Here is a 7850-nt window from a genome sequence, read left to right on the forward strand (position 1 = left end):
CTGCTGAAATTGATCCAGTTGTTGCCACGAGAGCGAGTTCAAAATCATGGCTTTCATCTGTTACCCTAGGCATCAGTCCATTTGTGCATGTGGTTTCTATTACCCTGAGGGACTGGCTAACTCAAAACAGGGCAGCACATCACCCTGTCACTTTTGTAGGCAAAAACACAAAAAAACCCCAGCATTAGGGTAAATGAATGCATACAGATTGCATGTTACATATGCTATTTACCACAGCTGAAAGAAAAATTGAATCACACCTTTTTTTCCCTCTTTTAATTGTTCCACTGAACTGCAGGCAATTTGATCTCAGACTCACAAACACGGAAGGGCTCTGGGCAACATTTAATCATGCACGAAAGTATCTTGGTGCATTATCTTCTAGCTACAAAAACACTCCAGTTGATTAACTGACTCACATCCACTGCACACAGCTCTGGAGCACTGAGCAGCCATCCAAGACAAACTCAGCTCTGAGTTAATATTAGAACAAGAGATAAGAGCGGGCTATGTGGCGGATGCCATCAAAGATTAGTGGCGGTTCACACAAACTCTCTCACTACCATGTCAAATCTTTTATCTAATCTGTGTCACGAGTGGCAGCCCTCAGTTGCAGGCTGCAGGACAGCCTGATCTACCACAACAAAACCAGACTGCTCGAGCAAAGGCTGGAAGTCCCTCCCTAATGCTACCTAAATCTCCAAATTCTATATCTGTTTTGTAGGAAGTGATGATGCACTCATCACGCTGTCTGCACGAGTCTGCAAAGCAGCTGGGAGAGGGTTCTGTTCTTCACCACAGGATTTCAGTGCTGCAACCCTTGTCAGGGGCTGCTCTGGGCTCACACCAAAGATGCCCAGCTGCACCTTGGTCTGAACTGTGGCCACAGCTCAGTGCAAGTGGCATGAGAGAGGTATCTGGCATGCTGGCACCTAGCATGCAGCCCAGAGCAGACACATCTCTGTTAACAGCCTGGCTGGCTGAGTAAATGCTGATGTGAACTGACTGAACGAACTGGGATGAAAACCTTACTAGCAATGAACTTGAACACTTGTCTCGTAAGAAAGTAGATAAAGGTTGGAGATGTAAAGTAAAAACCCTAGGGCTACCCAGCAGAATTTTTACCCATCCAAATCTCTCTTTCTGGACTCTTCTCTCTCCACAGGAAGGAAATTTTAGAAAAGAATGTGGAAAGATTGGCCACTTTGAGAGCTGTTTGAGCAAGGAAAGCTGTGTGTCCTCAAAACTGTCCTCACTTCTTATTTCAAAACATGAAATGTGAAAAAGATCATTTTTGGCACTAACCATGCCACTGTTACTGGGCAGTTCAGGTCACTTGGCCCCCAGAGCAGTCCCATGAAACAGTCTGAGCTGAACACAGCAAACACCTCTTTTTCTGATCTGCTCCAGCAGTTATAAAGGATTCACATTTTGTACAAGGCCTGTGAACTATGTCTGTGGGTTCAAGGAAATGAAGGCACAACTGTAATGGCCACACAGAGAAGGAATCTGCAGAATAAATTACCACCTCCATCCTTGGGCCCCTTAGAAGAGAAGGCTTAAACACCTAGATTTATTTTCTTCTGTGCCACAGCCACCTAGAAAAACTTCTCTTGTCTTTATATGCCAAAAGAAAGCCTTAAGCTGGCATCTGAAAGATTTTGAAAGAAATCTATGCTATTGGATATAAAGTCTCATAACACTGTAATGACTTTCTGAAGAATAATATTCCCCATCTGCTTCTCAAAAATTCATGAAGAAAGAACTATTTCAGGTAATAAAAAGTGTGTAAGAATCAAGGTTATTCTTAGTAATCATTTACTTCACAAGTTTGCAAGTGACATCATTGTCAGAAAAAACATTACCTTATCCTCTTTATGGTATACTATAAACACATTTCATCTGCAGTTAAAATACAATAAAAGCCCAGTATTGCCATTGCTTGACTACTTGGAGAAGGATTCCTGTGTTTGGCTATTTTCTGGTACCTCAGCTGCCCTTGTTTACGGGCAGAGCAGGCTGATGTTCCCCAGATTTGGTTATCAGCTGATGAAAACTGCTTTCAATAAAAGTTTATTCTTTTCTTCCAAAGACAATAACCTTGCTCAGCCTGTGCTATTAGCCTGAATATTTGAGCAAAAACAGACCAAGGCTGTTCGCCAGGTACTAACAGATTGAAGCCACAAGCTCCTATCCTGTGCTTATCTTACCAGATAAGCAACTTTGGGTTGGTTTATATTTGCTAAGAGACCTCCAAGTGCTGGAGGGAAAAAAGTTGTCAACTAGTGTCCTTTCCTCTGGGGTCCACTAAGTCATCACACAGAACAATTATGGTGGGGTCTGGTCTCTAGTGAGGTATTAAGCCAGGGCAAATATTGCTTATTGTAGTCTTAAAAGAGCCCATTACATCTTTTTATTCCACTGATGTTAGATCATTGTTCAGGCTAAATTCCAGTTTGGTTAATCACATTGTTTCTGCCAGATTGCTTCTCTAATTGCAGGGCAGGTAAATGTAGCCAGAGGGACGTCAGGGAGGTTGCCCTGAAGCACAAAGGAAAACATTCCTAGACCTTCCCTGTGTGGATACCCACAGCTCATATTTTTCTAGGGAGTCTTTCCATTCCTTACCAGCTGTAGAGTTAAAAGATTTTCCTAATATCTTGCCTGAAAATTAAGCCAGTTACTTCTTGTCCTACTTCCAGTGGACCTAGGGAACAATCGGTCATTATGTCCTTCAAAAAAATTATTTCTTTTCGTTTGAAGAGTCTTGCACATTCCCTCAAAACCTACTTTTCCCTATTCAAAACAAGTACCAGTACTTCAGGCTTTCCCTGCAGGCTTGCCTTCCTGCCCCTCTTAACACCTTTTTTCCTCTGAATGAAACCCTGTTATTAAAGAAGGTGTCCAGAAGTAGCACACTCCAAGGAACAACCAATATCCAGCTCTTCAGCTCTGCACTCCTGTGCAGCAGCATCCCAAGTGCCACTCCCATCCATCAAAGCCAGCCTGTTATTCACTCCTCAACACAGCACTGCACTCTGTGAAGCTCATCACACTTGGACACAGGTGGAGAGGCTGGAATAATCTTTGAAGATGCAAGAGGCCACTTTAACCCCTGCAGCTCCTCTGGTTTGGCTCAGCCAGGGCAAATCTGCTGCTGCAGATGCAGCCTGGTGGGACTCCCTACACAGCTCCCAAAGCCCTGCCCTGTTAAACTCTGCTGTAATGTTAAATTGTTGCTCCAGGCACACAGAATTAACACACTTATAAAAGTTAAATCCCAATCCAAAACAGACAAGCTATTGCACCATGGGATGTGGAAAGACAGATGGATAAATTTAACTTCAGAAAGACAGATGGATCAATTTAACTTCAGAAAAACCAAGTTTTCTCCAAGAATTTTGGCTCTTCCTCACGAAGAGTCAGAGTAACTTCCTATAAAATCTGTACCCAAAACTTATTGTACTTTTAAAAATGTGAACCCAGCTCGAAAACACTATGCATGCAATTAGGCAATGAAAACATCCACTACATTTTTAAAATCAAATTTCTAGAATAACTAAAGCGGACTCTTGGCACAAGCCCGACACATCACTGACACCAACGTAAATGGCATTGTCATTCTAAAGTTAAAACCCAAATGTAAATTTAAGTAAAATCTTAGCAATAGTGTAACACTAAATCAAATGAGGTTTTTATGAGCCTGCTGTATTACTAAATGCCAAACATATGTTATTCCACATAATTTCAAAGATATCGCTCCAAAATAATTTGCAGACAATTAAAGATGAGACTGTTATCAGCCATCACTGCAGAGGAGCAGTAACCTCTTCGAAATAGTTCCTATTTAAAGAAAACCACAACCTTCAATCCAAAAAGAAACAGCAAAAGATAATTAGTCTGCATTTATAATGACCAAAAGACAAATGTATACAAGTGAAAGGAACACCTAAAAATATAATCTCAAAAGAGTTTTTGGTTTTAGGCAATAATACATCATGTTTCAAATTACATTATAATCCCAGGCACAGTATACATGGGCCCAGCAGCAAAATCTTATTCCTTGCTTTAATCACTGAAGGTAAATACTTTTATATTCCTAGATATGACATGAAAGAGCATCCAAAATAACATCAGGTTAAGTTTGGCAGCATACCACGCTCCTCACCTCGATGGAAATACATCTGCCCAGAAGGCAAGGAATTCCAGCTTTTCCCAACCAGACTCTTGAAGAGGGCTCCTCCCAAATTCAGCGCACAAGAGCCAACATAACCTTGTTATTGCAATTATTGTGACTGGAATTTGCTTTTACTTCAAATTCCAAATGCAATATTTTCTTTTCTTTTGCCATGGCACCCTGGAATAACCTTTTAAAACACACCTCACATGTCCTCCACAGTGCTCTGTGGGTGCACACACCACTAATAACTATTGCAGGAGCAGGTACACCTGGCAGGATCTGTGTGTTTCCAGGTAGCTGGAGTTTCTACCTGCTGCATATGTTACCAGCTCAGTGCTTAACACAACCATATCTCAGAATCACAGTTTTAAAACATAATTTTATTAGCAACAATGCAGTTTTAAGTGGGATTGTGAACTTCCACCAAATATCAGTGGGACTATGAACTTCCATTTGCTTTACTCTTGCAGCACAACAAAACTCTTCTGATTCTTCAGATGACCATCATATGCTGTCAATGCCAAATCTTGCTTGTTACTTGTCAGTAAGAGCAGCAGCATCTGCTCTTTGGTAGGCTCAACTGGGAGCAGAACAGCTGGGAGCAGCACAGCTCCCTTAAGCACCACAACAGACAGCTCCAGCAGCTCCCAGAGATGTCACATAGCTAAATTACTTTATTCCCTGCCCCTTTCAGTTAACATTTTTTACGTATGCATCTTAAGGCACAAACAGAGCTTGGAATCTTGGTGGTCAAACCCTCCCACTGCTGCACAGCCATGGTCTCCACTGACAGAGCCTCACCAGTGGTCAGGAAAAGCACAGGCAGTTTCCTGCAGACTTAGGGACCATTTATGGACAAGAGTCCATCTTTCCCATCCTCTGTCTTCTTTTTTTTCCTCTTTTGGTGGTGTTGGTGTTGGTTGATGACTGCAGTTGTGCTTGGAAAATAAATAACACAGCCCTGCTCAGGAAACTTTAAAGTAATTCAAAGCAGGCACCAAATAATTTCCTTGTGTGCTTTTGCAATTTTTTTTTTTTAATACAGCCACAAAGTAGGATATTCAACTTCATCTGTGGAAACACTCTGTTCATCAGTCTTCTGCATTAATTCAGTGATGTAAGTGTGAGCAGAGCTATAACTAGAGGCACTAGGAAAACAGAGCAAAGTCTGGCCTCACTGATTTTTCCTTGCTGCCATCCTGCTGGCTCACACATCCCAATATAGTCCAACACCATCCCCATAAACAGCAGGAGAGAAAAAACTCCTGTACCTGAAAGCCTCTGCAGGCTTTAAGAATGGACTGATAATAATTTATGGACGGACAGAAGACACTGAAAACACATAAAAGCCACAGCAAAAAGCAATAGCACCCTGATGTAGCACTGTAGATCTGTGCAAGGAGCCTGTCCCTCTCCTCCAGGCAGCATTTACAGCACACTGGCAGCCATGGCACCCTGAGGCCTTTCTCCAGAGCTGCTGGTAGAAGCTATGGACCATCAATTTAAGCAGCCTTTTTTGGTAAATATCCCCATCTTGTCATACAATAGTCTGATATGAAACACTATGTTTCCTGATTAAAAAAAATACAAATAACGCATTAAATTTTTTAGCTATTGTGATTCTTCTCATGAAAAAAATTCAGAGCACAGACCACTTCCAATTTATTTTACTATTGCTTTTTCCCCCCTCTATTTTTATTTAACAATTCTATTCCAAAGTACAGTTCTGCTATACCCAAACCCAATATTTAAGTAGATTTTTCTTAGCCTGAAGCAACATGTTCAAGTCAAATAGCTGAACACAGAAGACACTTGATGGTCTCAAGCCTAACCTGGCAACAATTCCACCCTCTATTATATATACTAATATTTTTCTTTTGACTTAACTAGAGGGATTCAAATGAGACCTCAGCAGCAACATGCCCAACACCACAAACCACAGCAGGGATGTTTCTTTCACACACTTCACCTGGAGGTGCACCAAAACACACTTGGGCTTTCCAGAGCCTTGCTCTCTCCAACACTGCAAGGTCCTGCCAGTTCTCAGGTAACATGAGCAGCCTCTCCTCTACTGCCCCACTAGGATTTCCTCAAAAATCATTAACTAAATTAGGATGTGTTTTAATTTTGCCCCTTGTTTTTTGATGCCATTCTTAGGATATTTTCAAGAAACTCTCTGAATCCAGAGGATTACAGGCTTTTTCTTCCATTAATGCTGAAATTCTTCCATTATTAGAATCACTTAAAAGCTGTACTTTAGGATAATGTTAAGTAACAGAGCATCAACAACAAAAGTCAGAAAAACTGACACTGCAAGACCTAGATACCTCAAAGTGGTATAAATACCACAGCACAAAAGAACACCACATATTTATTATTCTGAACAACTGTGTGGCAATGTTGTTCTCATCACTGCCAGTTGCCAAGGAAGCATGGCGAAGGATTATCTAATTTCTTCTAAACTTTTGAGGAAACCAGAGGTAGAAAGTAGCAGTTTATTTTTTACATCACAGTCTCCCATAGAAGATGAGCCAAACCTAGAAGTCAATCTGTATATGAGATCATTGTCCATCTCCTCATGAAATAAAAAAATAATTACTGGGGTGGAACAGACAAAGAAAAGAAAGCAGATTTGCAGTTGACACTACATGCATGACCTGTGAGAGATCAGTGGTCAGGTGGTGACCTTGGATATTAGCAGGTAGTCTTTTCATCAAGGCAGTAAGGACAAGCTTTAGCCATTCCACAGAAAACTGGTTTATTCTTGTTGGGGCAAAGATCAGAAATAGTTTTTTATTTTGACCACAAAAGTGGTCTCATCTCTAGCAAAATCCCGTGTGCTCCTCCTCAAGATCATTTCAGTTCCTTTAAGAACCTGCACATCTCTGCGCAGACCAGAACTACTGCACTCTGACAGCAGGACCCCAAAGTACACAACAAACTACTCTTTCACCAATCTCAAAGCTGGCTCTTCTCCCCCTGAAACTCTGCAAAAAAAACTCCACAAAATCAATATCGATGTCTCCAAGCAGTTCCTGAGAGAGTGGAATCTGCCAAAACCAAGGACAACACGGAGATCACTGAAGAAGGCAACATCCCTCGATTGGCCACACACGCAGCTGACTGGAGGGTGGAGGCAGCACGGGCACTCCTCACTCTGGCTGATCTCCAGATCCTAATGAGGGTCCTCACTCCCCCAAAAGGCTCTACAGTCACTGCAGGGTAGGAACCCTGCAACAGGTTCATTTACCAGCTCGTTCACTAACTCACCAATTCTCCCGCAGACCAGGTCTTAGAACCATTTCTTGATGCCTTTCTGCGAATGCAATGGCGCTCGGATGCCAAGAACGCCAAGGGCCGTGGTCTTTGCCCAAGTTTGATGCAGCTGGGGATGCGTCAGCCTGCCAGCCCACCCTGACTCGGGGTCACTGTCACCTTCTCAGACCGAGCTCTCCCCTTGTCCAGCCCCGCTCCTCAGCACACTCGCGCTTCCCTGCAGCTGAGCAGCACTGCTCAAAAAGTCGCTTGACGACTTCCCAAGAAGTCGACATCTCACCACACCATCTCGCTTCACCACCGCCCTCCCGGCTGCCTTTTCTCAGGGAGCAGCCCCATCTCCGCCCCGGAGCGGATGAGGGTGCCCGCTCGCCCTCATCCCCTCGCAGGGAGC

Source organism: Geospiza fortis, unplaced genomic scaffold, assembly GCF_000277835.1.
Source record: "Geospiza fortis unplaced genomic scaffold, GeoFor_1.0 scaffold98, whole genome shotgun sequence".
NCBI lineage: Eukaryota > Metazoa > Chordata > Aves > Passeriformes > Thraupidae > Geospiza > Geospiza fortis.